Below are 27,840 nucleotides of genomic sequence, written 5' to 3' on the forward strand. Positions count from 1 at the left end.
GTGAAAAAGCTTACGGCACCTGGGATTCCCAGGCGGTCTTCCATCCAGGTACTAACCAGGCCCTGCTCTGCTTAGCTTCCGAGATCAGACGAAATCGGGCGGAACTAGAGAGGTATGGCCGTACGCTGCTTTTTATCTTTTTCCTAATCCTTTAAAACGTGTCAAAGATAATCAGAAGAGTTTCTTTTTCTAAAATTGAAGCAGTTCTTAGGATTGGCAAGAGAGGTTCCTAAAACCTGAAGGTAACTTTACTTTTCTTCACTGGCAATTCTAACATGTTGGGTTAGCACCTGTATTTCAACGGCTAAATTACAAACAAAAGTATGCCAATTGTTAAATGTTGATCAACACTAATTTAGCAACCATGAAACGGAATCAATTTTGATGATATTGTCTAAGTTCCTTATATATCCAACGTTAAAACAACACTAAACATGCATCTCTTCGACAATGTGATGTACTTTTTGTAATTTGTAGGTGTACAATCTGCGGCGCTCGGCGGCTTTCAGAGAGAAGTGAAAAAGCTTACGGCACCTGGGATTCCCAGGCGGTCTTCCATCCAGGTACTAACCAGGCCCTGCTCTGCTTAGCTTCCGAGATCAGACGAGATCGGGCGGAACCAGAGAGGTATGGCCGTAAGCTGCTTTTTATCTTTTTCCTAATCCTTTAAAACGTGTCAAAGATAATCAGAAGAGTTTCTTTTTCTAAAATTGAAGCAGTTCTTAGGATTGGCAAGAGAGGTTCCTAAAACCTGAAGGTAACTTTACTTTTCTTCACTGGCAATTCTAACATGTTGGGTTAGCACCTGTATTTCAACGGCTAAATTACAAACAAAAGTATGCCAATTGTTAAATGTTGATCAACACTAATTTAGCAACCATGAAACGGAATCAATTTTGATGATATTGTCTAAGTTCCTTATATATCCAACGTTAAAACAACACTAAACATGCATCTCTTCGACAACGTGATATACTTTTTGTAATTTGTAGGTGTACAATCTGCGGCGCTCGGCGGCTTTCAGAGAGAAGTGAAAAAGCTTACGGCACCTGGGATTCCCAGGCGGTCTTCCATCCAGGTACTAACCAGGCCCTGCTCTGCTTAGCTTCCGAGATCAGACGAGATCGGGCGGAACCAGAGAGGTATGGCCGTAAGCTGCTTTTTATCTTTTTCCTAATCCTTTATAATGCGTCAAAAAATTATGTCACGCCTGCCGTTGGCATCTTTGTGTGGGTTAAATAAGGGTATGCAAAGAAGGCTGTGACATCCTATGCCGAAAATTGGATGGACTAGAGAAGACCCGCCCAGGAGTCCCAGCCAATCGGTGGATGGCCATTGCAGTCCCCGCCACCTCAAATGGCCTGACGATGGTATGGACGTAAGCCACCTTTCATCTTCTTCCTATTGCATCTCTTCTACAATGTGAAATACTTTTTACAATTGTGTGGGTGTACAATCTGCGGCGCTGGGCGGCTTTCGGAGAGAGAAGTGAAAAAGCTTACGGCACCTGGGATTCCCAGGCGGTCTTCCATCCAGGTACTAACCAGGCCCTGCTCTGCTTAGCTTCCGAGATCAGACGAAATCGGGCGGAACTAGAGAGGTATGGCCGTACGCTGCTTTTTATCTTTTTCCTAATCCTTTAAAACGTGTCAAAGATAATCAGAAGAGTTTCTTTTTCTAAAATTGAAGCAGTTCTTAGGATTGGCAAGAGAGGTTCCTAAAACCTGAAGGTAACTTTACTTTTCTTCACTGGCAATTCTAACATGTTGGGTTAGCACCTGTATTTCAACGGCTAAATTACAAACAAAAGTATGCCAATTGTTAAATGTTGATCAACACTAATTTAGCAACCATGAAACGGAATCAATTTTGATGATATTGTCTAAGTTCCTTATATATCCAACGTTAAAACAACACTAAACATGCATCTCTTCGACAACGTGATATACTTTTTGTAATTTGTAGGTGTACAATCTGCGGCGCTCGGCGGCTTTCAGAGAGAAGTGAAAAAGCTTACGGCACCTGGGATTCCCAGGCGGTCTTCCATCCAGGTACTAACCAGGCCCTGCTCTGCTTAGCTTCCGAGATCAGACGAGATCGGGCGGAACCAGAGAGGTATGGCCGTAAGCTGCTTTTTATCTTTTTCCTAATCCTTTAAAACGTGTCAAAGATAATCAGAAGAGTTTCTTTTTCTAAAATTGAAGCAGTTCTTAGGATTGGCAAGAGAGGTTCCTAAAACCTGAAGGTAACTTTACTTTTCTTCACTGGCAATTCTAACATGTTGGGTTAGCACCTGTATTTCAACGGCTAAATTACAAACAAAAGTATGCCAATTGTTAAATGTTGATCAACACTAATTTAGCAACCATGAAACGGAATCAATTTTGATGATATTGTCTAAGTTCCTTATATATCCAACGTTAAAACAACACTAAACATGCATCTCTTCGACAACGTGATATACTTTTTGTAATTTGTAGGTGTACAATCTGCGGCGCTCGGCGGCTTTCAGAGAGAAGTGAAAAAGCTTACGGCACCTGGGATTCCCAGGCGGTCTTCCATCCAGGTACTAACCAGGCCCTGCTCTGCTTAGCTTCCGAGATCAGACGAGATCGGGCGGAACCAGAGAGGTATGGCCGTAAGCTGCTTTTTATCTTTTTCCTAATCCTTTAAAACGTGTCAAAGATAATCAGAAGAGTTTCTTTTTCTAAAATTGAAGCAGTTCTTAGGATTGGCAAGAGAGGTTCCTAAAACCTGAAGGTAACTTTACTTTTCTTCACTGGCAATTCTAACATGTTGGGTTAGCACCTGTATTTCAACGGCTAAATTACAAACAAAAGTATGCCAATTGTTAAATGTTGATCAACACTAATTTAGCAACCATGAAACGGAATCAATTTTGATGATATTGTCTAAGTTCCTTATATATCCAACGTTAAAACAACACTAAACATGCATCTCTTCGACAACGTGATATACTTTTTGTAATTTGTAGGTGTACAATCTGCGGCGCTCGGCGGCTTTCAGAGAGAAGTGAAAAAGCTTACGGCACCTGGGATTCCCAGGCGGTCTTCCATCCAGGTACTAACCAGGCCCTGCTCTGCTTAGCTTCCGAGATCAGACGAGATCGGGCGGAACCAGAGAGGTATGGCCGTAAGCTGCTTTTTATCTTTTTCCTAATCCTTTATAATGCGTCAAAAAATTATGTCACGCCTGCCGTTGGCATCTTTGTGTGGGTTAAATAAGGGTATGCAAAGAAGGCTGTGACATCCTATGCCGAAAATTGGATGGACTAGAGAAGACCCGCCCAGGAGTCCCAGCCAATCGGTGGATGGCCATTGCAGTCCCCGCCACCTCAAATGGCCTGACGATGGTATGGACGTAAGCCACCTTTCATCTTCTTCCTATTGCATCTCTTCTACAATGTGAAATACTTTTTACAATTGTGTGGGTGTACAATCTGCGGCGCTGGGCGGCTTTCGGAGAGAGAAGTGAAAAAGCTTACGGCACCTGGGATTCCCAGGCGGTCTTCCATCCAGGTACTAACCAGGCCCTGCTCTGCTTAGCTTCCGAGATCAGACGAAATCGGGCGGAACTAGAGAGGTATGGCCGTACGCTGCTTTTTATCTTTTTCCTAATCCTTTAAAACGTGTCAAAGATAATCAGAAGAGTTTCTTTTTCTAAAATTGAAGCAGTTCTTAGGATTGGCAAGAGAGGTTCCTAAAACCTGAAGGTAACTTTACTTTTCTTCACTGGCAATTCTAACATGTTGGGTTAGCACCTGTATTTCAACGGCTAAATTACAAACAAAAGTATGCCAATTGTTAAATGTTGATCAACACTAATTTAGCAACCATGAAACGGAATCAATTTTGATGATATTGTCTAAGTTCCTTATATATCCAACGTTAAAACAACACTAAACATGCATCTCTTCGACAATGTGATGTACTTTTTGTAATTGGTAGGTGTACAATCTGCGGCGCTCGGCGGCTTTCAGAGAGAAGTGAAAAAGCTTACGGCACCTGGGATTCCCAGGCGGTCTTCCATCCAGGTACTAACCAGGCCCTGCTCTGCTTAGCTTCCGAGATCAGACGAGATCGGGCGGAACCAGAGAGGTATGGCCGTAAGCTGCTTTTTATCTTTTTCCTAATCCTTTAAAACGTGTCAAAGATAATCAGAAGAGTTTCTTTTTCTAAAATTGAAGCAGTTCTTAGGATTGGCAAGAGAGGTTCCTAAAACCTGAAGGTAACTTTACTTTTCTTCACTGGCAATTCTAACATGTTGGGTTAGCACCTGTATTTCAACGGCTAAATTACAAACAAAAGTATGCCAATTGTTAAATGTTGATCAACACTAATTTAGCAACCATGAAACGGAATCAATTTTGATGATATTGTCTAAGTTCCTTATATATCCAACGTTAAAACAACACTAAACATGCATCTCTTCGACAACGTGATATACTTTTTGTAATTTGTAGGTGTACAATCTGCGGCGCTCGGCGGCTTTCAGAGAGAAGTGAAAAAGCTTACGGCACCTGGGATTCCCAGGCGGTCTTCCATCCAGGTACTAACCAGGCCCTGCTCTGCTTAGCTTCCGAGATCAGACGAGATCGGGCGGAACCAGAGAGGTATGGCCGTAAGCTGCTTTTTATCTTTTTCCTAATCCTTTAAAACGTGTCAAAGATAATCAGAAGAGTTTCTTTTTCTAAAATTGAAGCAGTTCTTAGGATTGGCAAGAGAGGTTCCTAAAACCTGAAGGTAACTTTACTTTTCTTCACTGGCAATTCTAACATGTTGGGTTAGCACCTGTATTTCAACGGCTAAATTACAAACAAAAGTATGCCAATTGTTAAATGTTGATCAACACTAATTTAGCAACCATGAAACGGAATCAATTTTGATGATATTGTCTAAGTTCCTTATATATCCAACGTTAAAACAACACTAAACATGCATCTCTTCGACAACGTGATATACTTTTTGTAATTTGTAGGTGTACAATCTGCGGCGCTCGGCGGCTTTCAGAGAGAAGTGAAAAAGCTTACGGCACCTGGGATTCCCAGGCGGTCTTCCATCCAGGTACTAACCAGGCCCTGCTCTGCTTAGCTTCCGAGATCAGACGAGATCGGGCGGAACCAGAGAGGTATGGCCGTAAGCTGCTTTTTATCTTTTTCCTAATCCTTTATAATGCGTCAAAAAATTATGTCACGCCTGCCGTTGGCATCTTTGTGTGGGTTAAATAAGGGTATGCAAAGAAGGCTGTGACATCCTATGCCGAAAATTGGATGGACTAGAGAAGACCCGCCCAGGAGTCCCAGCCAATCGGTGGATGGCCATTGCAGTCCCCGCCACCTCAAATGGCCTGACGATGGTATGGACGTAAGCCACCTTTCATCTTCTTCCTATTGCATCTCTTCTACAATGTGAAATACTTTTTACAATTGTGTGGGTGTACAATCTGCGGCGCTGGGCGGCTTTCGGAGAGAGAAGTGAAAAAGCTTACGGCACCTGGGATTCCCAGGCGGTCTTCCATCCAGGTACTAACCAGGCCCTGCTCTGCTTAGCTTCCGAGATCAGACGAAATCGGGCGGAACTAGAGAGGTATGGCCGTACGCTGCTTTTTATCTTTTTCCTAATCCTTTAAAACGTGTCAAAGATAATCAGAAGAGTTTCTTTTTCTAAAATTGAAGCAGTTCTTAGGATTGGCAAGAGAGGTTCCTAAAACCTGAAGGTAACTTTACTTTTCTTCACTGGCAATTCTAACATGTTGGGTTAGCACCTGTATTTCAACGGCTAAATTACAAACAAAAGTATGCCAATTGTTAAATGTTGATCAACACTAATTTAGCAACCATGAAACGGAATCAATTTTGATGATATTGTCTAAGTTCCTTATATATCCAACGTTAAAACAACACTAAACATGCATCTCTTCGACAATGTGATGTACTTTTTGTAATTGGTAGGTGTACAATCTGCGGCGCTCGGCGGCTTTCAGAGAGAAGTGAAAAAGCTTACGGCACCTGGGATTCCCAGGCGGTCTTCCATCCAGGTACTAACCAGGCCCTGCTCTGCTTAGCTTCCGAGATCAGACGAGATCGGGCGGAACCAGAGAGGTATGGCCGTAAGCTGCTTTTTATCTTTTTCCTAATCCTTTAAAACGTGTCAAAGATAATCAGAAGAGTTTCTTTTTCTAAAATTGAAGCAGTTCTTAGGATTGGCAAGAGAGGTTCCTAAAACCTGAAGGTAACTTTACTTTTCTTCACTGGCAATTCTAACATGTTGGGTTAGCACCTGTATTTCAACGGCTAAATTACAAACAAAAGTATGCCAATTGTTAAATGTTGATCAACACTAATTTAGCAACCATGAAACGGAATCAATTTTGATGATATTGTCTAAGTTCCTTATATATCCAACGTTAAAACAACACTAAACATGCATCTCTTCGACAACGTGATATACTTTTTGTAATTTGTAGGTGTACAATCTGCGGCGCTCGGCGGCTTTCAGAGAGAAGTGAAAAAGCTTACGGCACCTGGGATTCCCAGGCGGTCTTCCATCCAGGTACTAACCAGGCCCTGCTCTGCTTAGCTTCCGAGATCAGACGAGATCGGGCGGAACCAGAGAGGTATGGCCGTAAGCTGCTTTTTATCTTTTTCCTAATCCTTTAAAACGTGTCAAAGATAATCAGAAGAGTTTCTTTTTCTAAAATTGAAGCAGTTCTTAGGATTGGCAAGAGAGGTTCCTAAAACCTGAAGGTAACTTTACTTTTCTTCACTGGCAATTCTAACATGTTGGGTTAGCACCTGTATTTCAACGGCTAAATTACAAACAAAAGTATGCCAATTGTTAAATGTTGATCAACACTAATTTAGCAACCATGAAACGGAATCAATTTTGATGATATTGTCTAAGTTCCTTATATATCCAACGTTAAAACAACACTAAACATGCATCTCTTCGACAACGTGATATACTTTTTGTAATTTGTAGGTGTACAATCTGCGGCGCTCGGCGGCTTTCAGAGAGAAGTGAAAAAGCTTACGGCACCTGGGATTCCCAGGCGGTCTTCCATCCAGGTACTAACCAGGCCCTGCTCTGCTTAGCTTCCGAGATCAGACGAGATCGGGCGGAACCAGAGAGGTATGGCCGTAAGCTGCTTTTTATCTTTTTCCTAATCCTTTATAATGCGTCAAAAAATTATGTCACGCCTGCCGTTGGCATCTTTGTGTGGGTTAAATAAGGGTATGCAAAGAAGGCTGTGACATCCTATGCCGAAAATTGGATGGACTAGAGAAGACCCGCCCAGGAGTCCCAGCCAATCGGTGGATGGCCATTGCAGTCCCCGCCACCTCAAATGGCCTGACGATGGTATGGACGTAAGCCACCTTTCATCTTCTTCCTATTGCATCTCTTCTACAATGTGAAATACTTTTTACAATTGTGTGGGTGTACAATCTGCGGCGCTGGGCGGCTTTCGGAGAGAGAAGTGAAAAAGCTTACGGCACCTGGGATTCCCAGGCGGTCTTCCATCCAGGTACTAACCAGGCCCTGCTCTGCTTAGCTTCCGAGATCAGACGAAATCGGGCGGAACTAGAGAGGTATGGCCGTACGCTGCTTTTTATCTTTTTCCTAATCCTTTAAAACGTGTCAAAGATAATCAGAAGAGTTTCTTTTTCTAAAATTGAAGCAGTTCTTAGGATTGGCAAGAGAGGTTCCTAAAACCTGAAGGTAACTTTACTTTTCTTCACTGGCAATTCTAACATGTTGGGTTAGCACCTGTATTTCAACGGCTAAATTACAAACAAAAGTATGCCAATTGTTAAATGTTGATCAACACTAATTTAGCAACCATGAAACGGAATCAATTTTGATGATATTGTCTAAGTTCCTTATATATCCAACGTTAAAACAACACTAAACATGCATCTCTTCGACAATGTGATGTACTTTTTGTAATTTGTAGGTGTACAATCTGCGGCGCTCGGCGGCTTTCAGAGAGAAGTGAAAAAGCTTACGGCACCTGGGATTCCCAGGCGGTCTTCCATCCAGGTACTAACCAGGCCCTGCTCTGCTTAGCTTCCGAGATCAGACGAGATCGGGCGGAACCAGAGAGGTATGGCCGTAAGCTGCTTTTTATCTTTTTCCTAATCCTTTAAAACGTGTCAAAGATAATCAGAAGAGTTTCTTTTTCTAAAATTGAAGCAGTTCTTAGGATTGGCAAGAGAGGTTCCTAAAACCTGAAGGTAACTTTACTTTTCTTCACTGGCAATTCTAACATGTTGGGTTAGCACCTGTATTTCAACGGCTAAATTACAAACAAAAGTATGCCAATTGTTAAATGTTGATCAACACTAATTTAGCAACCATGAAACGGAATCAATTTTGATGATATTGTCTAAGTTCCTTATATATCCAACGTTAAAACAACACTAAACATGCATCTCTTCGACAACGTGATATACTTTTTGTAATTTGTAGGTGTACAATCTGCGGCGCTCGGCGGCTTTCAGAGAGAAGTGAAAAAGCTTACGGCACCTGGGATTCCCAGGCGGTCTTCCATCCAGGTACTAACCAGGCCCTGCTCTGCTTAGCTTCCGAGATCAGACGAGATCGGGCGGAACCAGAGAGGTATGGCCGTAAGCTGCTTTTTATCTTTTTCCTAATCCTTTATAATGCGTCAAAAAATTATGTCACGCCTGCCGTTGGCATCTTTGTGTGGGTTAAATAAGGGTATGCAAAGAAGGCTGTGACATCCTATGCCGAAAATTGGATGGACTAGAGAAGACCCCCCCAGGAGTCCCAGCCAATCGGTGGATGGCCATTGCAGTCCCCGCCACCTCAAATGGCCTGACGATGGTATGGACGTAAGCCACCTTTCATCTTCTTCCTATTGCATCTCTTCTACAATGTGAAATACTTTTTACAATTGTGTGGGTGTACAATCTGCGGCGCTGGGCGGCTTTCGGAGAGAGAAGTGAAAAAGCTTACGGCACCTGGGATTCCCAGGCGGTCTTCCATCCAGGTACTAACCAGGCCCTGCTCTGCTTAGCTTCCGAGATCAGACGAAATCGGGCGGAACTAGAGAGGTATGGCCGTACGCTGCTTTTTATCTTTTTCCTAATCCTTTAAAACGTGTCAAAGATAATCAGAAGAGTTTCTTTTTCTAAAATTGAAGCAGTTCTTAGGATTGGCAAGAGAGGTTCCTAAAACCTGAAGGTAACTTTACTTTTCTTCACTGGCAATTCTAACATGTTGGGTTAGCACCTGTATTTCAACGGCTAAATTACAAACAAAAGTATGCCAATTGTTAAATGTTGATCAACACTAATTTAGCAACCATGAAACGGAATCAATTTTGATGATATTGTCTAAGTTCCTTATATATCCAACGTTAAAACAACACTAAACATGCATCTCTTCGACAATGTGATGTACTTTTTGTAATTTGTAGGTGTACAATCTGCGGCGCTCGGCGGCTTTCAGAGAGAAGTGAAAAAGCTTACGGCACCTGGGATTCCCAGGCGGTCTTCCATCCAGGTACTAACCAGGCCCTGCTCTGCTTAGCTTCCGAGATCAGACGAGATCGGGCGGAACCAGAGAGGTATGGCCGTAAGCTGCTTTTTATCTTTTTCCTAATCCTTTAAAACGTGTCAAAGATAATCAGAAGAGTTTCTTTTTCTAAAATTGAAGCAGTTCTTAGGATTGGCAAGAGAGGTTCCTAAAACCTGAAGGTAACTTTACTTTTCTTCACTGGCAATTCTAACATGTTGGGTTAGCACCTGTATTTCAACGGCTAAATTACAAACAAAAGTATGCCAATTGTTAAATGTTGATCAACACTAATTTAGCAACCATGAAACGGAATCAATTTTGATGATATTGTCTAAGTTCCTTATATATCCAACGTTAAAACAACACTAAACATGCATCTCTTCGACAATGTGATGTACTTTTTGTAATTTGTAGGTGTACAATCTGCGGCGCTCGGCGGCTTTCAGAGAGAAGTGAAAAAGCTTACGGCACCTGGGATTCCCAGGCGGTCTTCCATCCAGGTACTAACCAGGCCCTGCTCTGCTTAGCTTCCGAGATCAGACGAGATCGGGCGGAACCAGAGAGGTATGGCCGTAAGCTGCTTTTTATCTTTTTCCTAATCCTTTAAAACGTGTCAAAGATAATCAGAAGAGTTTCTTTTTCTAAAATTGAAGCAGTTCTTAGGATTGGCAAGAGAGGTTCCTAAAACCTGAAGGTAACTTTACTTTTCTTCACTGGCAATTCTAACATGTTGGGTTAGCACCTGTATTTCAACGGCTAAATTACAAACAAAAGTATGCCAATTGTTAAATGTTGATCAACACTAATTTAGCAACCATGAAACGGAATCAATTTTGATGATATTGTCTAAGTTCCTTATAAATCCAACGTTAAAACAACACTAAACATGCATCTCTTCGACAACGTGATATACTTTTTGTAATTTGTAGGTGTACAATCTGCGGCGCTCGGCGGCTTTCAGAGAGAAGTGAAAAAGCTTACGGCACCTGGGATTCCCAGGCGGTCTTCCATCCAGGTACTAACCAGGCCCTGCTCTGCTTAGCTTCCGAGATCAGACGAGATCGGGCGGAACCAGAGAGGTATGGCCGTAAGCTGCTTTTTATCTTTTTCCTAATCCTTTATAATGCGTCAAAAAATTATGTCACGCCTGCCGTTGGCATCTTTGTGTGGGTTAAATAAGGGTATGCAAAGAAGGCTGTGATATCCTATGCCGAAAATTGGATGGACTAGAGAAGACCCGCCCAGGAGTCCCAGCCAATCGGTGGATGGCCATTGCAGTCCCCGCCACCTCAAATGGCCTGACGATGGTATGGACGTAAGCCACCTTTCATCTTCTTCCTATTGCATCTCTTCTACAATGTGAAATACTTTTTACAATTGTGTAGGTGTACAATCTGCGGCGCTGGGCGGCTTTCGGAGAGAGAAGTGAAAAAGCTTACGGCACCTGGGATTCCCAGGCGGTCTTCCATCCAGGTACTAACCAGGCCCTGCTCTGCTTAGCTTCCGAGATCAGACAAAATCGGGCGGAACCAGAGAGGTATGGCCGTACGCTGCTTTTTATCTTTTTCCTAATCCTTTAAAACGTGTCAAAGATAATCAGAAGAGTTTCTTTTTCTAAAATTGAAGCAGTTCTTAGGATTGGCAAGAGAGGTTCCTAAAACCTGAAGGTAACTTTACTTTTCTTCACTGGCAATTCTAACATGTTGGGTTAGCACCTGTATTTCAACGGCTAAATTACAAACAAAAGTATGCCAATTGTTAAATGTTGATCAACACTAATTTAGCAACCATGAAACGGAATCAATTTTGATGATATTGTCTAAGTTCCTTATATATCCAACGTTAAAACAACACTAAACATGCATCTCTTCGACAATGTGATGTACTTTTTGTAATTTGTAGGTGTACAATCTGCGGCGCTCGGCGGCTTTCAGAGAGAAGTGAAAAAGCTTACGGCACCTGGGATTCCCAGGCGGTCTTCCATCCAGGTACTAACCAGGCCCTGCTCTGCTTAGCTTCCGAGATCAGACGAGATCGGGCGGAACCAGAGAGGTATGGCCGTAAGCTGCTTTTTATCTTTTTCCTAATCCTTTATAATGCGTCAAAAAATTATGTCACGCCTGCCGTTGGCATCTTTGTGTGGGTTAAATAAGGGTATGCAAAGCAGGCTGTGACATCCTATGCCGAAAATTGGATGGACTAGAGAAGACCCGCCCAGGAGTCCCAGCCAATCGGTGGATGGCCATTGCAGTCCCCGCCACCTCAAATGGCCTGACGATGGTATGGACGTAAGCCACCTTTCATCTTCTTCCTATTGCATCTCTTCTACAATGTGAAATACTTTTTACAATTGTGTAGGTGTACAATCTGCGGCGCTGGGCGGCTTTCGGAGAGAGAAGTGAAAAAGCTTACGGCACCTGGGATTCCCAGGCGGTCTTCCATCCAGGTACTAACCAGGCCCTGCTCTGCTTAGCTTCCGAGATCAGACAAAATCGGGCGGAACCAGAGAGGTATGGCCGTACGCTGCTTTTTATCTTTTTCCTAATCCTTTAAAACGTGTCAAAGATAATCAGAAGAGTTTCTTTTTCTAAAATTGAAGCAGTTCTTAGGATTGGCAAGAGAGGTTCCTAAAACCTGAAGGTAACTTTACTTTTCTTCACTGGCAATTCTAACATGTTGGGTTAGCACCTGTATTTCAACGGCTAAATTACAAACAAAAGTATGCCAATTGTTAAATGTTGATCAACACTAATTTAGCAACCATGAAACGGAATCAATTTTGATGATATTGTCTAAGTTCCTTATATATCCAACGTTAAAACAACACTAAACATGCATCTCTTCGACAATGTGATGTACTTTTTGTAATTTGTAGGTGTACAATCTGCGGCGCTCGGCGGCTTTCAGAGAGAAGTGAAAAAGCTTACGGCACCTGGGATTCCCAGGCGGTCTTCCATCCAGGTACTAACCAGGCCCTGCTCTGCTTAGCTTCCGAGATCAGACGAGATCGGGCGGAACCAGAGAGGTATGGCCGTAAGCTGCTTTTTATCTTTTTCCTAATCCTTTATAATGCGTCAAAAAATTATGTCACGCCTGCCGTTGGCATCTTTGTGTGGGTTAAATAAGGGTATGCAAAGCAGGCTGTGACATCCTATGCCGAAAATTGGATGGACTAGAGAAGACCCGCCCAGGAGTCCCAGCCAATCGGTGGATGGCCATTGCAGTCCCCGCCACCTCAAATGGCCTGACGATGGTATGGACGTAAGCCACCTTTCATCTTCTTCCTATTGCATCTCTTCTACAATGTGAAATACTTTTTACAATTGTGTAGGTGTACAATCTGCGGCGCTGGGCGGCTTTCGGAGAGAGAAGTGAAAAAGCTTACGGCACCTGGGATTCCCAGGCGGTCTTCCATCCAGGTACTAACCAGGCCCTGCTCTGCTTAGCTTCCGAGATCAGACGAGATCGGGCGGAACCAGAGAGGTATGGCCGTAAGCTGCTTTTTATCTTTTTCCTAATCCTTTATAATGCGTCAAAAAATTATGTCACGCCTGCCGTTGGCATCTTTGTGTGGGTTAAATAAGGGTATGCAAAGAAGGCTGTGACATCCTATGCCGAAAATTGGATGGACTAGAGAAGACCCGCCCAGGAGTCCCAGCCAATCGGTGGATGGCCATTGCAGTCCCCGCCACCTCAAATGGCCTGACGATGGTATGGACATAAGCCACCTTTCATCTTCTTCCTATTGCATCTCTTCTACAATGTGAAATACTTTTTACAATTGTGTGGGTGTACAATCTGCGGCGCTGGGCGGCTTTCGGAGAGAGAAGTGAAAAAGCTTACGGCACCTGGGATTCCCAGGCGGTCTTCCATCCAGGTACTAACCAGGCCCTGCTCTGTTTAGCTTCCGAGATCAGACGAAATCGGGCGGAACTAGAGAGGTATGGCCGTACGCTGCTTTTTATCTTTTTCCTAATCCTTTAAAACGTGTCAAAGATAATCAGAAGAGTTTCTTTTTCTAAAATTGAAGCAGTTCTTAGGATTGGCAAGAGAGGTTCCTAAAACCTGAAGGTAACTTTACTTTTCTTCACTGGCAATTCTAACATGTTGGGTTAGCACCTGTATTTCAACGGCTAAATTACAAACAAAAGTATGCCAATTGTTAAATGTTGATCAACACTAATTTAGCAACCATGAAACGGAATCAATTTTGATGATATTGTCTAAGTTCCTTATATATCCAACGTTAAAAAAACACTAAACATGCATCTCTTCGACAATGTGATGTACTTTTTGTAATTTGTAGGTGTACAATCTGCGGCGCTCGGCGGCTTTCAGAGAGAAGTGAAAAAGCTTACGGCACCTGGGATTCCCAGGCGGTCTTCCATCCAGGTACTAACCAGGCCCTGCTCTGCTTAGCTTCCGAGATCAGACGAGATCGGGCGGAACCAGAGAGGTATGGCCGTAAGCTGCTTTTTATCTTTTTCCTAATCCTTTATAATGCGTCAAAAAATTATGTCACGCCTGCCGTTGGCATCTTTGTGTGGGTTAAATAAGGGTATGCAAAGAAGGCTGTGACATCCTATGCCGAAAATTGGATGGACTAGAGAAGACCCGCCCAGGAGTCCCAGCCAATCGGTGGATGGCCATTGCAGTCCCCGCCACCTCAAATGGCCTGACGATGGTATGGACATAAGCCACCTTTCATCTTCTTCCTATTGCATCTCTTCTACAATGTGAAATACTTTTTACAATTGTGTAGGTGTACAATCTGCGGCGCTGGGCGGCTTTCGGAGAGAGAAGTGAAAAAGCTTACGGCACCTGGGATTCCCAGGCGGTCTTCCATCCAGGTACTAACCAGGCCCTGCTCTGCTTAGCTTCCGAGATCAGACGAGATCGGGCGGAACCAGAGAGGTATGGCCGTAAGCTGCTTTTTATCTTTTTCCTAATCCTTTAGAACGTGTCAAAGATAATCAGAAAAGTTTCTTTTTCTAAAATTGAAGCAGTTCTTAGGATTGGCAAGAGAGGTTCCTAAAACCTGAAGGTAACTTTACTTTTCTTCACTGGCAATTCTAACATGTTGGGTTAGCACCTGTATTTCAACGGCTAAATTACAAACAAAAGTATGCCAATTGTTAAATGTTGATCAACACTAATTTAGCAACCATGAAACGGAATCAATTTTGATGATATTGTCTAAGTTCCTTATATATCCAACGTTAAAACAACACTAAACATGCATCTCTTCGACAATGTGATGTACTTTTTGTAATTTGTAGGTGTACAATCTGCGGCGCTCGGCGGCTTTCAGAGAGAAGTGAAAAAGCTTACGGCACCTGGGATTCCCAGGCGGTCTTCCATCCAGGTACTAACCAGGCCCTGCTCTGCTTAGCTTCCGAGATCAGACGAGATCGGGCGGAACCAGAGAGGTATGGCCGTAAGCTGCTTTTTATCTTTTTCCTAATCCTTTATAATGCGTCAAAAAATTATGTCACGCCTGCCGTTGGCATCTTTGTGTGGGTTAAATAAGGGTATGCAAAGCAGGCTGTGACATCCTATGCCGAAAATTGGATGGACTAGAGAAGACCCGCCCAGGAGTCCCAGCCAATCGGTGGATGGCCATTGCAGTCCCCGCCACCTCAAATGGCCTGACGATGGTATGGACGTAAGCCACCTTTCATCTTCTTCCTATTGCATCTCTTCTACAATGTGAAATACTTTTTACAATTGTGTAGGTGTACAATCTGCGGCGCTGGGCGGCTTTCGGAGAGAGAAGTGAAAAAGCTTACGGCACCTGGGATTCCCAGGCGGTCTTCCATCCAGGTACTAACCAGGCCCTGCTCTGCTTAGCTTCCGAGATCAGACGAGATCGGGCGGAACCAGAGAGGTATGGCCGTAAGCTGCTTTTTATCTTTTTCCTAATCCTTTATAATGCGTCAAAAAATTATGTCACGCCTGCCGTTGGCATCTTTGTGTGGGTTAAATAAGGGTATGCAAAGAAGGCTGTGACATCCTATGCCGAAAATTGGATGGACTAGAGAAGACCCGCCCAGGAGTCCCAGCCAATCGGTGGATGGCCATTGCAGTCCCCGCCACCTCAAATGGCCTGACGATGGTATGGACATAAGCCACCTTTCATCTTCTTCCTATTGCATCTCTTCTACAATGTGAAATACTTTTTACAATTGTGTGGGTGTACAATCTGCGGCGCTGGGCGGCTTTCGGAGAGAGAAGTGAAAAAGCTTACGGCACCTGGGATTCCCAGGCGGTCTTCCATCCAGGTACTAACCAGGCCCTGCTCTGCTTAGCTTCCGAGATCAGACGAAATCGGGCGGAACTAGAGAGGTATGGCCGTACGCTGCTTTTTATCTTTTTCCTAATCCTTTAAAACGTGTCAAAGATAATCAGAAGAGTTTCTTTTTCTAAAATTGAAGCAGTTCTTAGGATTGGCAAGAGAGGTTCCTAAAACCTGAAGGTAACTTTACTTTTCTTCACTGGCAATTCTAACATGTTGGGTTAGCACCTGTATTTCAACGGCTAAATTACAAACAAAAGTATGCCAATTGTTAAATGTTGATCAACACTAATTTAGCAACCATGAAACGGAATCAATTTTGATGATATTGTCTAAGTTCCTTATATATCCAACGTTAAAACAACACTAAACATGCATCTCTTCGACAATGTGATGTACTTTTTGTAATTTGTAGGTGTACAATCTGCGGCGCTCGGCGGCTTTCAGAGAGAAGTGAAAAAGCTTACGGCACCTGGGATTCCCAGGCGGTCTTCCATCCAGGTACTAACCAGGCCCTGCTCTGCTTAGCTTCCGAGATCAGACGAGATCGGGCGGAACCAGAGAGGTATGGCCGTAAGCTGCTTTTTATCTTTTTCCTAATCCTTTAAAACGTGTCAAAGATAATCAGAAGAGTTTCTTTTTCTAAAATTGAAGCAGTTCTTAGGATTGGCAAGAGAGGTTCCTAAAACCTGAAGGTAACTTTACTTTTCTTCACTGGCAATTCTAACATGTTGGGTTAGCACCTGTATTTCAACGGCTAAATTACAAACAAAAGTATGCCAATTGTTAAATGTTGATCAACACTAATTTAGCAACCATGAAACGGAATCAATTTTGATGATATTGTCTAAGTTCCTTATATATCCAACGTTAAAACAACACTAAACATGCATCTCTTCGACAACGTGATATACTTTTTGTAATTTGTAGGTGTACAATCTGCGGCGCTCGGCGGCTTTCAGAGAGAAGTGAAAAAGCTTACGGCACCTGGGATTCCCAGGCGGTCTTCCATCCAGGTACTAACCAGGCCCTGCTCTGCTTAGCTTCCGAGATCAGACGAGATCGGGCGGAACCAGAGATGTATGGCCGTAAGCTGCTTTTTATCTTTTTCCTAATCCTTTATAATGCGTCAAAAAATTATGTCACGCCTGCCGTTGGCATCTTTGTGTGGGTTAAATAAGGGTATGCAAAGAAGGCTGTGACATCCTATGCCGAAAATTGGATGGACTAGAGAAGACCCGCCCAGGAGTCCCAGCCAATCGGTGGATGGCCATTGCAGTCCCCGCCACCTCAAATGGCCTGACGATGGTATGGACGTAAGCCACCTTTCATCTTCTTCCTATTGCATCTCTTCTACAATGTGAAATACTTTTTACAATTGTGTGGGTGTACAATCTGCGGCGCTGGGCGGCTTTCGGAGAGAGAAGTGAAAAAGCTTACGGCACCTGGGATTCCCAGGCGGTCTTCCATCCAGGTACTAACCAGGCCCTGCTCTGCTTAGCTTCCGAGATCAGACGAGATCGGGCGGAACCAGAGAGGTATGGCCGTAAGCTGCTTTTTATCTTTTTCCTAATCCTTTAGAACGTGTCAAAGATAATCAGAAAAGTTTCTTTTTCTAAAATTGAAGCAGTTCTTAGGATTGGCAAGAGAGGTTCCTAAAACCTGAAGGTAACTTTACTTTTCTTCACTGGCAATTCTAACATGTTGGGTTAGCACCTGTATTTCAACGGCTAAATTACAAACAAAAGTATGCCAATTGTTAAATGTTGATCAACACTAATTTAGCAACCATGAAACGGAATCAATTTTGATGATATTGTCTAAGTTCCTTATATATCCAACGTTAAAAAAACACTAAACATGCATCTCTTCGACAATGTGATGTACTTTTTGTAATTTGTAGGTGTACAATCTGCGGCGCTCGGCGGCTTTCAGAGAGAAGTGAAAAAGCTTACGGCACCTGGGATTCCCAGGCGGTCTTCCATCCAGGTACTAACCAGGCCCTGCTCTGCTTAGCTTCCGAGATCAGACGAGATCGGGCGGAACCAGAGAGGTATGGCCGTAAGCTGCTTTTTATCTTTTTCCTAATCCTTTATAATGCGTCAAAAAATTATGTCACGCCTGCCGTTGGCATCTTTGTGTGGGTTAAATAAGGGTATGCAAAGCAGGCTGTGACATCCTATGCCGAAAATTGGATGGACTAGAGAAGACCCGCCCAGGAGTCCCAGCCAATCGGTGGATGGCCATTGCAGTCCCCGCCACCTCAAATGGCCTGACGATGGTATGGACGTAAGCCACCTTTCATCTTCTTCCTATTGCATCTCTTCTACAATGTGAAATACTTTTTACAATTGTGTAGGTGTACAATCTGCGGCGCTGGGCGGCTTTCGGAGAGAGAAGTGAAAAAGCTTACGGCACCTGGGATTCCCAGGCGGTCTTCCATCCAGGTACTAACCAGGCCCTGCTCTGCTTAGCTTCCGAGATCAGACGAGATCGGGCGGAACCAGAGAGGTATGGCCGTAAGCTGCTTTTTATCTTTTTCCTAATCCTTTATAATGCGTCAAAAAATTATGTCACGCCTGCCGTTGGCATCTTTGTGTGGGTTAAATAAGGGTATGCAAAGAAGGCTGTGACATCCTATGCCGAAAATTGGATGGACTAGAGAAGACCCGCCCAGGAGTCCCAGCCAATCGGTGGATGGCCATTGCAGTCCCCGCCACCTCAAATGGCCTGACGATGGTATGGACATAAGCCACCTTTCATCTTCTTCCTATTGCATCTCTTCTACAATGTGAAATACTTTTTACAATTGTGTGGGTGTACAATCTGCGGCGCTGGGCGGCTTTCGGAGAGAGAAGTGAAAAAGCTTACGGCACCTGGGATTCCCAGGCGGTCTTCCATCCAGGTACTAACCAGGCCCTGCTCTGCTTAGCTTCCGAGATCAGACGAAATCGGGCGGAACTAGAGAGGTATGGCCGTACGCTGCTTTTTATCTTTTTCCTAATCCTTTAAAACGTGTCAAAGATAATCAGAAGAGTTTCTTTTTCTAAAATTGAAGCAGTTCTTAGGATTGGCAAGAGAGGTTCCTAAAACCTGAAGGTAACTTTACTTTTCTTCACTGGCAATTCTAACATGTTGGGTTAGCACCTGTATTTCAACGGCTAAATTACAAACAAAAGTATGCCAATTGTTAAATGTTGATCAACACTAATTTAGCAACCATGAAACGGAATCAATTTTGATGATATTGTCTAAGTTCCTTATATATCCAACGTTAAAACAACACTAAACATGCATCTCTTCGACAATGTGATGTACTTTTTGTAATTTGTAGGTGTACAATCTGCGGCGCTCGGCGGCTTTCAGAGAGAAGTGAAAAAGCTTACGGCACCTGGGATTCCCAGGCGGTCTTCCATCCAGGTACTAACCAGGCCCTGCTCTGCTTAGCTTCCGAGATCAGACGAGATCGGGCGGAACCAGAGAGGTATGGCCGTAAGCTGCTTTTTATCTTTTTCCTAATCCTTTATAATGCGTCAAAAAATTATGTCACGCCTGCCGTTGGCATCTTTGTGTGGGTTAAATAAGGGTATGCAAAGCAGGCTGTGACATCCTATGCCGAAAATTGGATGGACTAGAGAAGACCCGCCCAGGAGTCCCAGCCAATCGGTGGATGGCCATTGCAGTCCCCGCCACCTCAAATGGCCTGACGATGGTATGGACGTAAGCCACCTTTCATCTTCTTCCTATTGCATCTCTTCTACAATGTGAAATACTTTTTACAATTGTGTAGGTGTACAATCTGCGGCGCTGGGCGGCTTTCGGAGAGAGAAGTGAAAAAGCTTACGGCACCTGGGATTCCCAGGCGGTCTTCCATCCAGGTACTAACCAGGCCCTGCTCTGCTTAGCTTCCGAGATCAGACGAGATCGGGCGGAACCAGAGAGGTATGGCCGTAAGCTGCTTTAATATCTTTTTCCTAATCCTTTAGAACGTGTCAAAGATAATCAGAAAAGTTTCTTTTTCTAAAATTGAAGCAGTTCTTAGGATTGGCAAGAGAGGTTCCTAAAACCTGAAGGTAACTTTACTTTTCTTCACTGGCAATTCTAACATGTTGGGTTAGCACCTGTATTTCAACGGCTAAATTACAAACAAAAGTATGCCAATTGTTAAATGTTGATCAACACTAATTTAGCAACCATGAAACGGAATCAATTTTGATGATATTGTCTAAGTTCCTTATATATCCAACGTTAAAACAACACTAAACATGCATCTCTTCGACAATGTGATATACTTTTTGTAATTTGTAGGTGTACAATCTGCGGCGCTCGGCGGCTTTCAGAGAGAAGTGAAAAAGCTTACGGCACCTGGGATTCCCAGGCGGTCTTCCATCCAGGTACTAACCAGGCCCTGCTCTGCTTACCTTCCGAGATCAGATGAGATCGGGCGGAACCAGAGAGGTATGGTCGTAAGCTGCTTTTTATCTTTTTCCTAATCCTTTAAAACGTGTCAAAGATAATCAGAAGAGTTTCTTTTTCTAAAATTGAAGCAGTTCTTAGGATTGGCAAGAGAGGTTCCTAAAACCTGAAGGTAACTTTACTTTTCTTCACTGGCAATTCTAACATGTTGGGTTAGCACCTGTATTTCAACGGCTAAATTACAAACAAAAGTATGCCAATTGTTAAATGTTGATCAACACTAATTTAGCAACCATGAAACGGAATCAATTTTGATGATATTGTCTAAGTTCCTTATAAATCCAACGTTAAAACAACACTAAACATGCATCTCTTCGACAACGTGATATACTTTTTGTAATTTGTAGGTGTACAATCTGCGGCGCTCGGCGGCTTTCAGAGAGAAGTGAAAAAGCTTACGGCACCTGGGATTCCCAGGCGGTCTTCCATCCAGGTACTAACCAGGCCCTGCTCTGCTTAGCTTCCGAGATCAGACGAGATCGGGCGGAACCAGAGAGGTATGGCCGTAAGCTGCTTTTTATCTTTTTCCTAATCCTTTATAATGCGTCAAAAAATTATGTCACGCCTGCCGTTGGCATCTTTGTGTGGGTTAAATAAGGGTATGCAAAGAAGGCTGTGACATCCTATGCCGAAAATTGGATGGACTAGAGAAGACCCGCCCAGGAGTCCCAGCCAATCGGTGGATGGCCATTGCAGTCCCCGCCACCTCAAATGGCCTGACGATGGTATGGACATAAGCCACCTTTCATCTTCTTCCTATTGCATCTCTTCTACAATGTGAAATACTTTTTACAATTGTGTGGGTGTACAATCTGCGGCGCTGGGCGGCTTTCGGAGAGAGAAGTGAAAAAGCTTACGGCACCTGGGATTCCCAGGCGGTCTTCCATCCAGGTACTAACCAGGCCCTGCTCTGCTTAGCTTCCGAGATCAGACGAAATCGGGCGGAACTAGAGAGGTATGGCCGTACGCTGCTTTTTATCTTTTTCCTAATCCTTTAAAACGTGTCAAAGATAATCAGAAGAGTTTCTTTTTCTAAAATTGAAGCAGTTCTTAGGATTGGCAAGAGAGGTTCCTAAAACCTGAAGGTAACTTTACTTTTCTTCACTGGCAATTCTAACATGTTGGGTTAGCACCTGTATTTCAACGGCTAAATTACAAACAAAAGTATGCCAATTGTTAAATGTTGATCAACACTAATTTAGCAACCATGAAACGGAATCAATTTTGATGATATTGTCTAAGTTCCTTATATATCCAACGTTAAAACAACACTAAACATGCATCTCTTCGACAATGTGATGTACTTTTTGTAATTTGTAGGTGTACAATCTGCGGCGCTCGGCGGCTTTCAGAGAGAAGTGAAAAAGCTTACGGCACCTGGGATTCCCAGGCGGTCTTCCATCCAGGTACTAACCAGGCCCTGCTCTGCTTAGCTTCCGAGATCAGACGAGATCGGGCGGAACCAGAGAGGTATGGCCGTAAGCTGCTTTTTATCTTTTTCCTAATCCTTTAAAACGTGTCAAAGATAATCAGAAGAGTTTCTTTTTCTAAAATTGAAGCAGTTCTTAGGATTGGCAAGAGAGGTTCCTAAAACCTGAAGGTAACTTTACTTTTCTTCACTGGCAATTCTAACATGTTGGGTTAGCACCTGTATTTCAACGGCTAAATTACAAACAAAAGTATGCCAATTGTTAAATGTTGATCAACACTAATTTAGCAACCATGAAACGGAATCAATTTTGATGATATTGTCTAAGTTCCTTATATATCCAACGTTAAAACAACACTAAACATGCATCTCTTCGACAACGTGATATACTTTTTGTAATTTGTAGGTGTACAATCTGCGGCGCTCGGCGGCTTTCAGAGAGAAGTGAAAAAGCTTACGGCACCTGGGATTCCCAGGCGGTCTTCCATCCAGGTACTAACCAGGCCCTGCTCTGCTTAGCTTCCGAGATCAGACGAGATCGGGCGGAACCAGAGATGTATGGCCGTAAGCTGCTTTTTATCTTTTTCCTAATCCTTTATAATGCGTCAAAAAATTATGTCACGCCTGCCGTTGGCATCTTTGTGTGGGTTAAATAAGGGTATGCAAAGAAGGCTGTGACATCCTATGCCGAAAATTGGATGGACTAGAGAAGACCCGCCCAGGAGTCCCAGCCAATCGGTGGATGGCCATTGCAGTCCCCGCCACCTCAAATGGCCTGACGATGGTATGGACGTAAGCCACCTTTCATCTTCTTCCTATTGCATCTCTTCTACAATGTGAAATACTTTTTACAATTGTGTGGGTGTACAATCTGCGGCGCTGGGCGGCTTTCGGAGAGAGAAGTGAAAAAGCTTACGGCACCTGGGATTCCCAGGCGGTCTTCCATCCAGGTACTAACCAGGCCCTGCTCTGCTTAGCTTCCGAGATCAGACGAGATCGGGCGGAACCAGAGAGGTATGGCCGTAAGCTGCTTTTTATCTTTTTCCTAATCCTTTAGAACGTGTCAAAGATAATCAGAAAAGTTTCTTTTTCTAAAATTGAAGCAGTTCTTAGGATTGGCAAGAGAGGTTCCTAAAACCTGAAGGTAACTTTACTTTTCTTCACTGGCAATTCTAACATGTTGGGTTAGCACCTGTATTTCAACGGCTAAATTACAAACAAAAGTATGCCAATTGTTAAATGTTGATCAACACTAATTTAGCAACCATGAAACGGAATCAATTTTGATGATATTGTCTAAGTTCCTTATATATCCAACGTTAAAAAAACACTAAACATGCATCTCTTCGACAATGTGATGTACTTTTTGTAATTTGTAGGTGTACAATCTGCGGCGCTCGGCGGCTTTCAGAGAGAAGTGAAAAAGCTTACGGCACCTGGGATTCCCAGGCGGTCTTCCATCCAGGTACTAACCAGGCCCTGCTCTGCTTAGCTTCCGAGATCAGACGAGATCGGGCGGAACCAGAGAGGTATGGCCGTAAGCTGCTTTTTATCTTTTTCCTAATCCTTTATAATGCGTCAAAAAATTATGTCACGCCTGCCGTTGGCATCTTTGTGTGGGTTAAATAAGGGTATGCAAAGCAGGCTGTGACATCCTATGCCGAAAATTGGATGGACTAGAGAAGACCCGCCCAGGAGTCCCAGCCAATCGGTGGATGGCCATTGCAGTCCCCGCCACCTCAAATGGCCTGACGATGGTATGGACGTAAGCCACCTTTCATCTTCTTCCTATTGCATCTCTTCTACAATGTGAAATACTTTTTACAATTGTGTAGGTGTACAATCTGCGGCGCTGGGCGGCTTTCGGAGAGAGAAGTGAAAAAGCTTACGGCACCTGGGATTCCCAGGCGGTCTTCCATCCAGGTACTAACCAGGCCCTGCTCTGCTTAGCTTCCGAGATCAGACGAGATCGGGCGGAACCAGAGAGGTATGGCCGTAAGCTGCTTTTTATCTTTTTCCTAATCCTTTATAATGCGTCAAAAAATTATGTCACGCCTGCCGTTGGCATCTTTGTGTGGGTTAAATAAGGGTATGCAAAGAAGGCTGTGACATCCTATGCCGAAAATTGGATGGACTAGAGAAGACCCGCCCAGGAGTCCCAGCCAATCGGTGGATGGCCATTGCAGTCCCCGCCACCTCAAATGGCCTGACGATGGTATGGACATAAGCCACCTTTCATCTTCTTCCTATTGCATCTCTTCTACAATGTGAAATACTTTTTACAATTGTGTGGGTGTACAATCTGCGGCGCTGGGCGGCTTTCGGAGAGAGAAGTGAAAAAGCTTACGGCACCTGGGATTCCCAGGCGGTCTTCCATCCAGGTACTAACCAGGCCCTGCTCTGCTTAGCTTCCGAGATCAGACGAAATCGGGCGGAACTAGAGAGGTATGGCCGTACGCTGCTTTTTATCTTTTTCCTAATCCTTTAAAACGTGTCAAAGATAATCAGAAGAGTTTCTTTTTCTAAAATTGAAGCAGTTCTTAGGATTGGCAAGAGAGGTTCCTAAAACCTGAAGGTAACTTTACTTTTCTTCACTGGCAATTCTAACATGTTGGGTTAGCACCTGTATTTCAACGGCTAAATTACAAACAAAAGTATGCCAATTGTTAAATGTTGATCAACACTAATTTAGCAACCATGAAACGGAATCAATTTTGATGATATTGTCTAAGTTCCTTATATATCCAACGTTAAAACAACACTAAACATGCATCTCTTCGACAATGTGATGTACTTTTTGTAATTTGTAGGTGTACAATCTGCGGCGCTCGGCGGCTTTCAGAGAGAAGTGAAAAAGCTTACGGCACCTGGGATTCCCAGGCGGTCTTCCATCCAGGTACTAACCAGGCCCTGCTCTGCTTAGCTTCCGAGATCAGACGAGATCGGGCGGAACCAGAGAGGTATGGCCGTAAGCTGCTTTTTATCTTTTTCCTAATCCTTTATAATGCGTCAAAAAATTATGTCACGCCTGCCGTTGGCATCTTTGTGTGGGTTAAATAAGGGTATGCAAAGCAGGCTGTGACATCCTATGCCGAAAATTGGATGGACTAGAGAAGACCCGCCCAGGAGTCCCAGCCAATCGGTGGATGGCCATTGCAGTCCCCGCCACCTCAAATGGCCTGACGATGGTATGGACGTAAGCCACCTTTCATCTTCTTCCTATTGCATCTCTTCTACAATGTGAAATACTTTTTACAATTGTGTAGGTGTACAATCTGCGGCGCTGGGCGGCTTTCGGAGAGAGAAGTGAAAAAGCTTACGGCACCTGGGATTCCCAGGCGGTCTTCCATCCAGGTACTAACCAGGCCCTGCTCTGCTTAGCTTCCGAGATCAGACGAGATCGGGCGGAACCAGAGAGGTATGGCCGTAAGCTGCTTTAATATCTTTTTCCTAATCCTTTAGAACGTGTCAAAGATAATCAGAAAAGTTTCTTTTTCTAAAATTGAAGCAGTTCTTAGGATTGGCAAGAGAGGTTCCTAAAACCTGAAGGTAACTTTACTTTTCTTCACTGGCAATTCTAACATGTTGGGTTAGCACCTGTATTTCAACGGCTAAATTACAAACAAAAGTATGCCAATTGTTAAATGTTGATCAACACTAATTTAGCAACCATGAAACGGAATCAATTTTGATGATATTGTCTAAGTTCCTTATATATCCAACGTTAAAACAACACTAAACATGCATCTCTTCGACAATGTGATATACTTTTTGTAATTTGTAGGTGTACAATCTGCGGCGCTCGGCGGCTTTCAGAGAGAAGTGAAAAAGCTTACGGCACCTGGGATTCCCAGGCGGTCTTCCATCCAGGTACTAACCAGGCCCTGCTCTGCTTACCTTCCGAGATCAGATGAGATCGGGCGGAACCAGAGAGGTATGGTCGTAAGCTGCTTTTTATCTTTTTCCTAATCCTTTAAAACGTGTCAAAGATAATCAGAAGAGTTTCTTTTTCTAAAATTGAAGCAGTTCTTAGGATTGGCAAGAGAGGTTCCTAAAACCTGAAGGTAACTTTACTTTTCTTCACTGGCAATTCTAACATGTTGGGTTAGCACCTGTATTTCAACGGCTAAATTACAAACAAAAGTATGCCAATTGTTAAATGTTGATCAACACTAATTTAGCAACCATGAAACGGAATCAATTTTGATGATATTGTCTAAGTTCCTTATAAATCCAACGTTAAAACAACACTAAACATGCATCTCTTCGACAACGTGATATACTTTTTGTAATTTGTAGGTGTACAATCTGCGGCGCTCGGCGGCTTTCAGAGAGAAGTGAAAAAGCTTACGGCACCTGGGATTCCCAGGCGGTCTTCCATCCAGGTACTAACCAGGCCCTGCTCTGCTTAGCTTCCGAGATCAGACGAGATCGGGCGGAACCAGAGAGGTATGGCCGTAAGCTGCTTTTTATCTTTTTCCTAATCCTTTATAATGCGTCAAAAAATTATGTCACGCCTGCCGTTGGCATCTTTGTGTGGGTTAAATAAGGGTATGCAAAGAAGGCTGTGATATCCTATGCCGAAAATTGGATGGACTAGAGAAGACCCGCCCAGGAGTCCCAGCCAATCGGTGGATGGCCATTGCAGTCCCCGCCACCTCAAATGGCCTGACGATGGTATGGACGTAAGCCACCTTTCATCTTCTTCCTATTGCATCTCTTCTACAATGTGAAATACTTTTTACAATTGTGTAGGTGTACAATCTGCGGCGCTGGGCGGCTTTCGGAGAGAGAAGTGAAAAAGCTTACGGCACCTGGGATTCCCAGGCGGTCTTCCATCCAGGTACTAACCAGGCCCTGCTCTGCTTAGCTTCCGAGATCAGACAAAATCGGGCGGAACCAGAGAGGTATGGCCGTACGCTGCTTTTTATCTTTTTCCTAATCCTTTAAAACGTGTCAAAGATAATCAGAAGAGTTTCTTTTTCTAAAATTGAAGCAGTTCTTAGGATTGGCAAGAGAGGTTCCTAAAACCTGAAGGTAACTTTACTTTTCTTCACTGGCAATTCTAACATGTTGGGTTAGCACCTGTATTTCAACGGCTAAATTACAAACAAAAGTATGCCAATTGTTAAATGTTGATCAACACTAATTTAGCAACCATGAAACGGAATCAATTTTGATGATATTGTCTAAGTTCCTTATATATCCAACGTTAAAACAACACTAAACATGCATCTCTTCGACAATGTGATGTACTTTTTGTAATTTGTAGGTGTACAATCTGCGGCGCTCGGCGGCTTTCAGAGAGAAGTGAAAAAGCTTACGGCACCTGGGATTCCCAGGCGGTCTTCCATCCAGGTACTAACCAGGCCCTGCTCTGCTTAGCTTCCGAGATCAGACGAGATCGGGCGGAACCAGAGAGGTATGGCCGTAAGCTGCTTTTTATCTTTTTCCTAATCCTTTATAATGCGTCAAAAAATTATGTCACGCCTGCCGTTGGCATCTTTGTGTGGGTTAAATAAGGGTATGCAAAGCAGGCTGTGACATCCTATGCCGAAAATTGGATGGACTAGAGAAGACCCGCCCAGGAGTCCCAGCCAATCGGTGGATGGCCATTGCAGTCCCCGCCACCTCAAATGGCCTGACGATGGTATGGACGTAAGCCACCTTTCATCTTCTTCCTATTGCATCTCTTCTACAATGTGAAATACTTTTTACAATTGTGTAGGTGTACAATCTGCGGCGCTGGGCGGCTTTCGGAGAGAGAAGTGAAAAAGCTTACGGCACCTGGGATTCCCAGGCGGTCTTCCATCCAGGTACTAACCAGGCCCTGCTCTGCTTAGCTTCCGAGATCAGACGAGATCGGGCGGAACCAGAGAGGTATGGCCGTAAGCTGCTTTTTATCTTTTTCCTAATCCTTTATAATGCGTCAAAAAATTATGTCACGCCTGCCGTTGGCATCTTTGTGTGGGTTAAATAAGGGTATGCAAAGAAGGCTGTGACATCCTATGCCGAAAATTGGATGGACTAGAGAAGACCCGCCCAGGAGTCCCAGCCAATCGGTGGATGGCCATTGC

General features: G+C 43.7%; 56 non-coding genes and 1 pseudogene across 56 annotated transcripts; all 57 read right to left on the reverse strand.

Moving 5' to 3' along the window:
- Positions 1–7: 7 nt before the first annotated feature.
- On the reverse strand, positions 8–126 carry LOC134117348 (5S ribosomal RNA). Its single transcript, XR_009948912.1, has one exon. It is a non-coding gene; the product is annotated as a 5S ribosomal RNA (ribosomal RNA).
- A 396-nt stretch (positions 127–522) lies between these two features.
- On the reverse strand, positions 523–641 carry LOC134117099 (5S ribosomal RNA). The gene has a single exon (XR_009948662.1). It is a non-coding gene; the product is annotated as a 5S ribosomal RNA (ribosomal RNA).
- Positions 642–1,037: 396 nt separating this feature from the next.
- LOC134117101 (5S ribosomal RNA) lies at positions 1,038–1,156 on the reverse strand. The gene has a single exon (XR_009948664.1). It is a non-coding gene; the product is annotated as a 5S ribosomal RNA (ribosomal RNA).
- Positions 1,157–1,495: 339 nt separating this feature from the next.
- LOC134117350 (5S ribosomal RNA) lies at positions 1,496–1,614 on the reverse strand. The gene has a single exon (XR_009948914.1). It is a non-coding gene; the product is annotated as a 5S ribosomal RNA (ribosomal RNA).
- Positions 1,615–2,010: 396 nt separating this feature from the next.
- LOC134117102 (5S ribosomal RNA) lies at positions 2,011–2,129 on the reverse strand. Its single transcript, XR_009948665.1, has one exon. It is a non-coding gene; the product is annotated as a 5S ribosomal RNA (ribosomal RNA).
- Positions 2,130–2,525: 396 nt separating this feature from the next.
- LOC134117103 (5S ribosomal RNA) lies at positions 2,526–2,644 on the reverse strand. Its single transcript, XR_009948666.1, has one exon. It is a non-coding gene; the product is annotated as a 5S ribosomal RNA (ribosomal RNA).
- Positions 2,645–3,040: 396 nt separating this feature from the next.
- Positions 3,041–3,159, reverse strand: LOC134117104 (5S ribosomal RNA). The gene has a single exon (XR_009948667.1). It is a non-coding gene; the product is annotated as a 5S ribosomal RNA (ribosomal RNA).
- Positions 3,160–3,498: 339 nt separating this feature from the next.
- Positions 3,499–3,617, reverse strand: LOC134117351 (5S ribosomal RNA). Its single transcript, XR_009948915.1, has one exon. It is a non-coding gene; the product is annotated as a 5S ribosomal RNA (ribosomal RNA).
- Positions 3,618–4,013: 396 nt separating this feature from the next.
- Positions 4,014–4,132, reverse strand: LOC134117105 (5S ribosomal RNA). Its single transcript, XR_009948668.1, has one exon. It is a non-coding gene; the product is annotated as a 5S ribosomal RNA (ribosomal RNA).
- Positions 4,133–4,528: 396 nt separating this feature from the next.
- On the reverse strand, positions 4,529–4,647 carry LOC134117107 (5S ribosomal RNA). The gene has a single exon (XR_009948670.1). It is a non-coding gene; the product is annotated as a 5S ribosomal RNA (ribosomal RNA).
- Positions 4,648–5,043: 396 nt separating this feature from the next.
- LOC134117108 (5S ribosomal RNA) lies at positions 5,044–5,162 on the reverse strand. Its single transcript, XR_009948671.1, has one exon. It is a non-coding gene; the product is annotated as a 5S ribosomal RNA (ribosomal RNA).
- Positions 5,163–5,501: 339 nt separating this feature from the next.
- Positions 5,502–5,620, reverse strand: LOC134117352 (5S ribosomal RNA). Its single transcript, XR_009948916.1, has one exon. It is a non-coding gene; the product is annotated as a 5S ribosomal RNA (ribosomal RNA).
- A 396-nt stretch (positions 5,621–6,016) lies between these two features.
- On the reverse strand, positions 6,017–6,135 carry LOC134117109 (5S ribosomal RNA). The gene has a single exon (XR_009948672.1). It is a non-coding gene; the product is annotated as a 5S ribosomal RNA (ribosomal RNA).
- A 396-nt stretch (positions 6,136–6,531) lies between these two features.
- On the reverse strand, positions 6,532–6,650 carry LOC134117110 (5S ribosomal RNA). The gene has a single exon (XR_009948673.1). It is a non-coding gene; the product is annotated as a 5S ribosomal RNA (ribosomal RNA).
- Positions 6,651–7,046: 396 nt separating this feature from the next.
- LOC134117111 (5S ribosomal RNA) lies at positions 7,047–7,165 on the reverse strand. The gene has a single exon (XR_009948674.1). It is a non-coding gene; the product is annotated as a 5S ribosomal RNA (ribosomal RNA).
- A 339-nt stretch (positions 7,166–7,504) lies between these two features.
- On the reverse strand, positions 7,505–7,623 carry LOC134117353 (5S ribosomal RNA). The gene has a single exon (XR_009948917.1). It is a non-coding gene; the product is annotated as a 5S ribosomal RNA (ribosomal RNA).
- Positions 7,624–8,019: 396 nt separating this feature from the next.
- Positions 8,020–8,138, reverse strand: LOC134117112 (5S ribosomal RNA). Its single transcript, XR_009948675.1, has one exon. It is a non-coding gene; the product is annotated as a 5S ribosomal RNA (ribosomal RNA).
- A 396-nt stretch (positions 8,139–8,534) lies between these two features.
- On the reverse strand, positions 8,535–8,653 carry LOC134117113 (5S ribosomal RNA). Its single transcript, XR_009948676.1, has one exon. It is a non-coding gene; the product is annotated as a 5S ribosomal RNA (ribosomal RNA).
- A 339-nt stretch (positions 8,654–8,992) lies between these two features.
- Positions 8,993–9,111, reverse strand: LOC134117354 (5S ribosomal RNA). The gene has a single exon (XR_009948918.1). It is a non-coding gene; the product is annotated as a 5S ribosomal RNA (ribosomal RNA).
- Positions 9,112–9,507: 396 nt separating this feature from the next.
- LOC134117114 (5S ribosomal RNA) lies at positions 9,508–9,626 on the reverse strand. The gene has a single exon (XR_009948677.1). It is a non-coding gene; the product is annotated as a 5S ribosomal RNA (ribosomal RNA).
- A 396-nt stretch (positions 9,627–10,022) lies between these two features.
- Positions 10,023–10,141, reverse strand: LOC134117115 (5S ribosomal RNA). The gene has a single exon (XR_009948678.1). It is a non-coding gene; the product is annotated as a 5S ribosomal RNA (ribosomal RNA).
- A 396-nt stretch (positions 10,142–10,537) lies between these two features.
- On the reverse strand, positions 10,538–10,656 carry LOC134117116 (5S ribosomal RNA). Its single transcript, XR_009948679.1, has one exon. It is a non-coding gene; the product is annotated as a 5S ribosomal RNA (ribosomal RNA).
- Positions 10,657–10,995: 339 nt separating this feature from the next.
- On the reverse strand, positions 10,996–11,114 carry LOC134117395 (5S ribosomal RNA). The gene has a single exon (XR_009948959.1). It is a non-coding gene; the product is annotated as a 5S ribosomal RNA (ribosomal RNA).
- A 396-nt stretch (positions 11,115–11,510) lies between these two features.
- On the reverse strand, positions 11,511–11,629 carry LOC134117118 (5S ribosomal RNA). Its single transcript, XR_009948681.1, has one exon. It is a non-coding gene; the product is annotated as a 5S ribosomal RNA (ribosomal RNA).
- A 339-nt stretch (positions 11,630–11,968) lies between these two features.
- Positions 11,969–12,087, reverse strand: LOC134117396 (5S ribosomal RNA). The gene has a single exon (XR_009948960.1). It is a non-coding gene; the product is annotated as a 5S ribosomal RNA (ribosomal RNA).
- Positions 12,088–12,483: 396 nt separating this feature from the next.
- Positions 12,484–12,602, reverse strand: LOC134117119 (5S ribosomal RNA). Its single transcript, XR_009948682.1, has one exon. It is a non-coding gene; the product is annotated as a 5S ribosomal RNA (ribosomal RNA).
- A 339-nt stretch (positions 12,603–12,941) lies between these two features.
- On the reverse strand, positions 12,942–13,060 carry LOC134117120 (5S ribosomal RNA). Its single transcript, XR_009948683.1, has one exon. It is a non-coding gene; the product is annotated as a 5S ribosomal RNA (ribosomal RNA).
- Positions 13,061–13,399: 339 nt separating this feature from the next.
- LOC134117401 (5S ribosomal RNA) lies at positions 13,400–13,518 on the reverse strand (annotated as a pseudogene).
- A 396-nt stretch (positions 13,519–13,914) lies between these two features.
- LOC134117121 (5S ribosomal RNA) lies at positions 13,915–14,033 on the reverse strand. Its single transcript, XR_009948684.1, has one exon. It is a non-coding gene; the product is annotated as a 5S ribosomal RNA (ribosomal RNA).
- Positions 14,034–14,372: 339 nt separating this feature from the next.
- LOC134117122 (5S ribosomal RNA) lies at positions 14,373–14,491 on the reverse strand. Its single transcript, XR_009948685.1, has one exon. It is a non-coding gene; the product is annotated as a 5S ribosomal RNA (ribosomal RNA).
- A 396-nt stretch (positions 14,492–14,887) lies between these two features.
- Positions 14,888–15,006, reverse strand: LOC134117123 (5S ribosomal RNA). The gene has a single exon (XR_009948686.1). It is a non-coding gene; the product is annotated as a 5S ribosomal RNA (ribosomal RNA).
- A 339-nt stretch (positions 15,007–15,345) lies between these two features.
- Positions 15,346–15,464, reverse strand: LOC134117124 (5S ribosomal RNA). Its single transcript, XR_009948687.1, has one exon. It is a non-coding gene; the product is annotated as a 5S ribosomal RNA (ribosomal RNA).
- Positions 15,465–15,803: 339 nt separating this feature from the next.
- On the reverse strand, positions 15,804–15,922 carry LOC134117355 (5S ribosomal RNA). The gene has a single exon (XR_009948919.1). It is a non-coding gene; the product is annotated as a 5S ribosomal RNA (ribosomal RNA).
- A 396-nt stretch (positions 15,923–16,318) lies between these two features.
- LOC134117125 (5S ribosomal RNA) lies at positions 16,319–16,437 on the reverse strand. Its single transcript, XR_009948688.1, has one exon. It is a non-coding gene; the product is annotated as a 5S ribosomal RNA (ribosomal RNA).
- A 396-nt stretch (positions 16,438–16,833) lies between these two features.
- On the reverse strand, positions 16,834–16,952 carry LOC134117303 (5S ribosomal RNA). The gene has a single exon (XR_009948866.1). It is a non-coding gene; the product is annotated as a 5S ribosomal RNA (ribosomal RNA).
- A 339-nt stretch (positions 16,953–17,291) lies between these two features.
- Positions 17,292–17,410, reverse strand: LOC134117126 (5S ribosomal RNA). The gene has a single exon (XR_009948689.1). It is a non-coding gene; the product is annotated as a 5S ribosomal RNA (ribosomal RNA).
- A 396-nt stretch (positions 17,411–17,806) lies between these two features.
- On the reverse strand, positions 17,807–17,925 carry LOC134117127 (5S ribosomal RNA). Its single transcript, XR_009948690.1, has one exon. It is a non-coding gene; the product is annotated as a 5S ribosomal RNA (ribosomal RNA).
- Positions 17,926–18,264: 339 nt separating this feature from the next.
- LOC134117129 (5S ribosomal RNA) lies at positions 18,265–18,383 on the reverse strand. The gene has a single exon (XR_009948692.1). It is a non-coding gene; the product is annotated as a 5S ribosomal RNA (ribosomal RNA).
- Positions 18,384–18,722: 339 nt separating this feature from the next.
- On the reverse strand, positions 18,723–18,841 carry LOC134117356 (5S ribosomal RNA). Its single transcript, XR_009948920.1, has one exon. It is a non-coding gene; the product is annotated as a 5S ribosomal RNA (ribosomal RNA).
- A 396-nt stretch (positions 18,842–19,237) lies between these two features.
- On the reverse strand, positions 19,238–19,356 carry LOC134117130 (5S ribosomal RNA). Its single transcript, XR_009948693.1, has one exon. It is a non-coding gene; the product is annotated as a 5S ribosomal RNA (ribosomal RNA).
- A 339-nt stretch (positions 19,357–19,695) lies between these two features.
- Positions 19,696–19,814, reverse strand: LOC134117131 (5S ribosomal RNA). The gene has a single exon (XR_009948694.1). It is a non-coding gene; the product is annotated as a 5S ribosomal RNA (ribosomal RNA).
- A 397-nt stretch (positions 19,815–20,211) lies between these two features.
- LOC134117006 (5S ribosomal RNA) lies at positions 20,212–20,330 on the reverse strand. The gene has a single exon (XR_009948569.1). It is a non-coding gene; the product is annotated as a 5S ribosomal RNA (ribosomal RNA).
- Positions 20,331–20,726: 396 nt separating this feature from the next.
- On the reverse strand, positions 20,727–20,845 carry LOC134117132 (5S ribosomal RNA). Its single transcript, XR_009948695.1, has one exon. It is a non-coding gene; the product is annotated as a 5S ribosomal RNA (ribosomal RNA).
- Positions 20,846–21,184: 339 nt separating this feature from the next.
- LOC134117357 (5S ribosomal RNA) lies at positions 21,185–21,303 on the reverse strand. Its single transcript, XR_009948921.1, has one exon. It is a non-coding gene; the product is annotated as a 5S ribosomal RNA (ribosomal RNA).
- A 396-nt stretch (positions 21,304–21,699) lies between these two features.
- Positions 21,700–21,818, reverse strand: LOC134117133 (5S ribosomal RNA). The gene has a single exon (XR_009948696.1). It is a non-coding gene; the product is annotated as a 5S ribosomal RNA (ribosomal RNA).
- Positions 21,819–22,214: 396 nt separating this feature from the next.
- On the reverse strand, positions 22,215–22,333 carry LOC134117304 (5S ribosomal RNA). Its single transcript, XR_009948867.1, has one exon. It is a non-coding gene; the product is annotated as a 5S ribosomal RNA (ribosomal RNA).
- A 339-nt stretch (positions 22,334–22,672) lies between these two features.
- Positions 22,673–22,791, reverse strand: LOC134117134 (5S ribosomal RNA). The gene has a single exon (XR_009948697.1). It is a non-coding gene; the product is annotated as a 5S ribosomal RNA (ribosomal RNA).
- A 396-nt stretch (positions 22,792–23,187) lies between these two features.
- Positions 23,188–23,306, reverse strand: LOC134117135 (5S ribosomal RNA). The gene has a single exon (XR_009948698.1). It is a non-coding gene; the product is annotated as a 5S ribosomal RNA (ribosomal RNA).
- A 339-nt stretch (positions 23,307–23,645) lies between these two features.
- LOC134117136 (5S ribosomal RNA) lies at positions 23,646–23,764 on the reverse strand. The gene has a single exon (XR_009948699.1). It is a non-coding gene; the product is annotated as a 5S ribosomal RNA (ribosomal RNA).
- A 339-nt stretch (positions 23,765–24,103) lies between these two features.
- On the reverse strand, positions 24,104–24,222 carry LOC134117358 (5S ribosomal RNA). Its single transcript, XR_009948922.1, has one exon. It is a non-coding gene; the product is annotated as a 5S ribosomal RNA (ribosomal RNA).
- A 396-nt stretch (positions 24,223–24,618) lies between these two features.
- On the reverse strand, positions 24,619–24,737 carry LOC134117137 (5S ribosomal RNA). The gene has a single exon (XR_009948700.1). It is a non-coding gene; the product is annotated as a 5S ribosomal RNA (ribosomal RNA).
- Positions 24,738–25,076: 339 nt separating this feature from the next.
- LOC134117138 (5S ribosomal RNA) lies at positions 25,077–25,195 on the reverse strand. The gene has a single exon (XR_009948701.1). It is a non-coding gene; the product is annotated as a 5S ribosomal RNA (ribosomal RNA).
- A 397-nt stretch (positions 25,196–25,592) lies between these two features.
- On the reverse strand, positions 25,593–25,711 carry LOC134117017 (5S ribosomal RNA). The gene has a single exon (XR_009948580.1). It is a non-coding gene; the product is annotated as a 5S ribosomal RNA (ribosomal RNA).
- A 396-nt stretch (positions 25,712–26,107) lies between these two features.
- LOC134117140 (5S ribosomal RNA) lies at positions 26,108–26,226 on the reverse strand. The gene has a single exon (XR_009948703.1). It is a non-coding gene; the product is annotated as a 5S ribosomal RNA (ribosomal RNA).
- Positions 26,227–26,565: 339 nt separating this feature from the next.
- LOC134117397 (5S ribosomal RNA) lies at positions 26,566–26,684 on the reverse strand. Its single transcript, XR_009948961.1, has one exon. It is a non-coding gene; the product is annotated as a 5S ribosomal RNA (ribosomal RNA).
- Positions 26,685–27,080: 396 nt separating this feature from the next.
- LOC134117141 (5S ribosomal RNA) lies at positions 27,081–27,199 on the reverse strand. The gene has a single exon (XR_009948704.1). It is a non-coding gene; the product is annotated as a 5S ribosomal RNA (ribosomal RNA).
- A 339-nt stretch (positions 27,200–27,538) lies between these two features.
- On the reverse strand, positions 27,539–27,657 carry LOC134117142 (5S ribosomal RNA). Its single transcript, XR_009948705.1, has one exon. It is a non-coding gene; the product is annotated as a 5S ribosomal RNA (ribosomal RNA).
- Between the last annotated feature and the right edge of the window lie 183 nt (positions 27,658–27,840).

This window comes from Pungitius pungitius, unplaced genomic scaffold, assembly GCF_949316345.1.
Source record: "Pungitius pungitius unplaced genomic scaffold, fPunPun2.1 scaffold_40, whole genome shotgun sequence".
NCBI classification, from domain to species: Eukaryota; Metazoa; Chordata; class Actinopteri; order Perciformes; family Gasterosteidae; genus Pungitius; species Pungitius pungitius.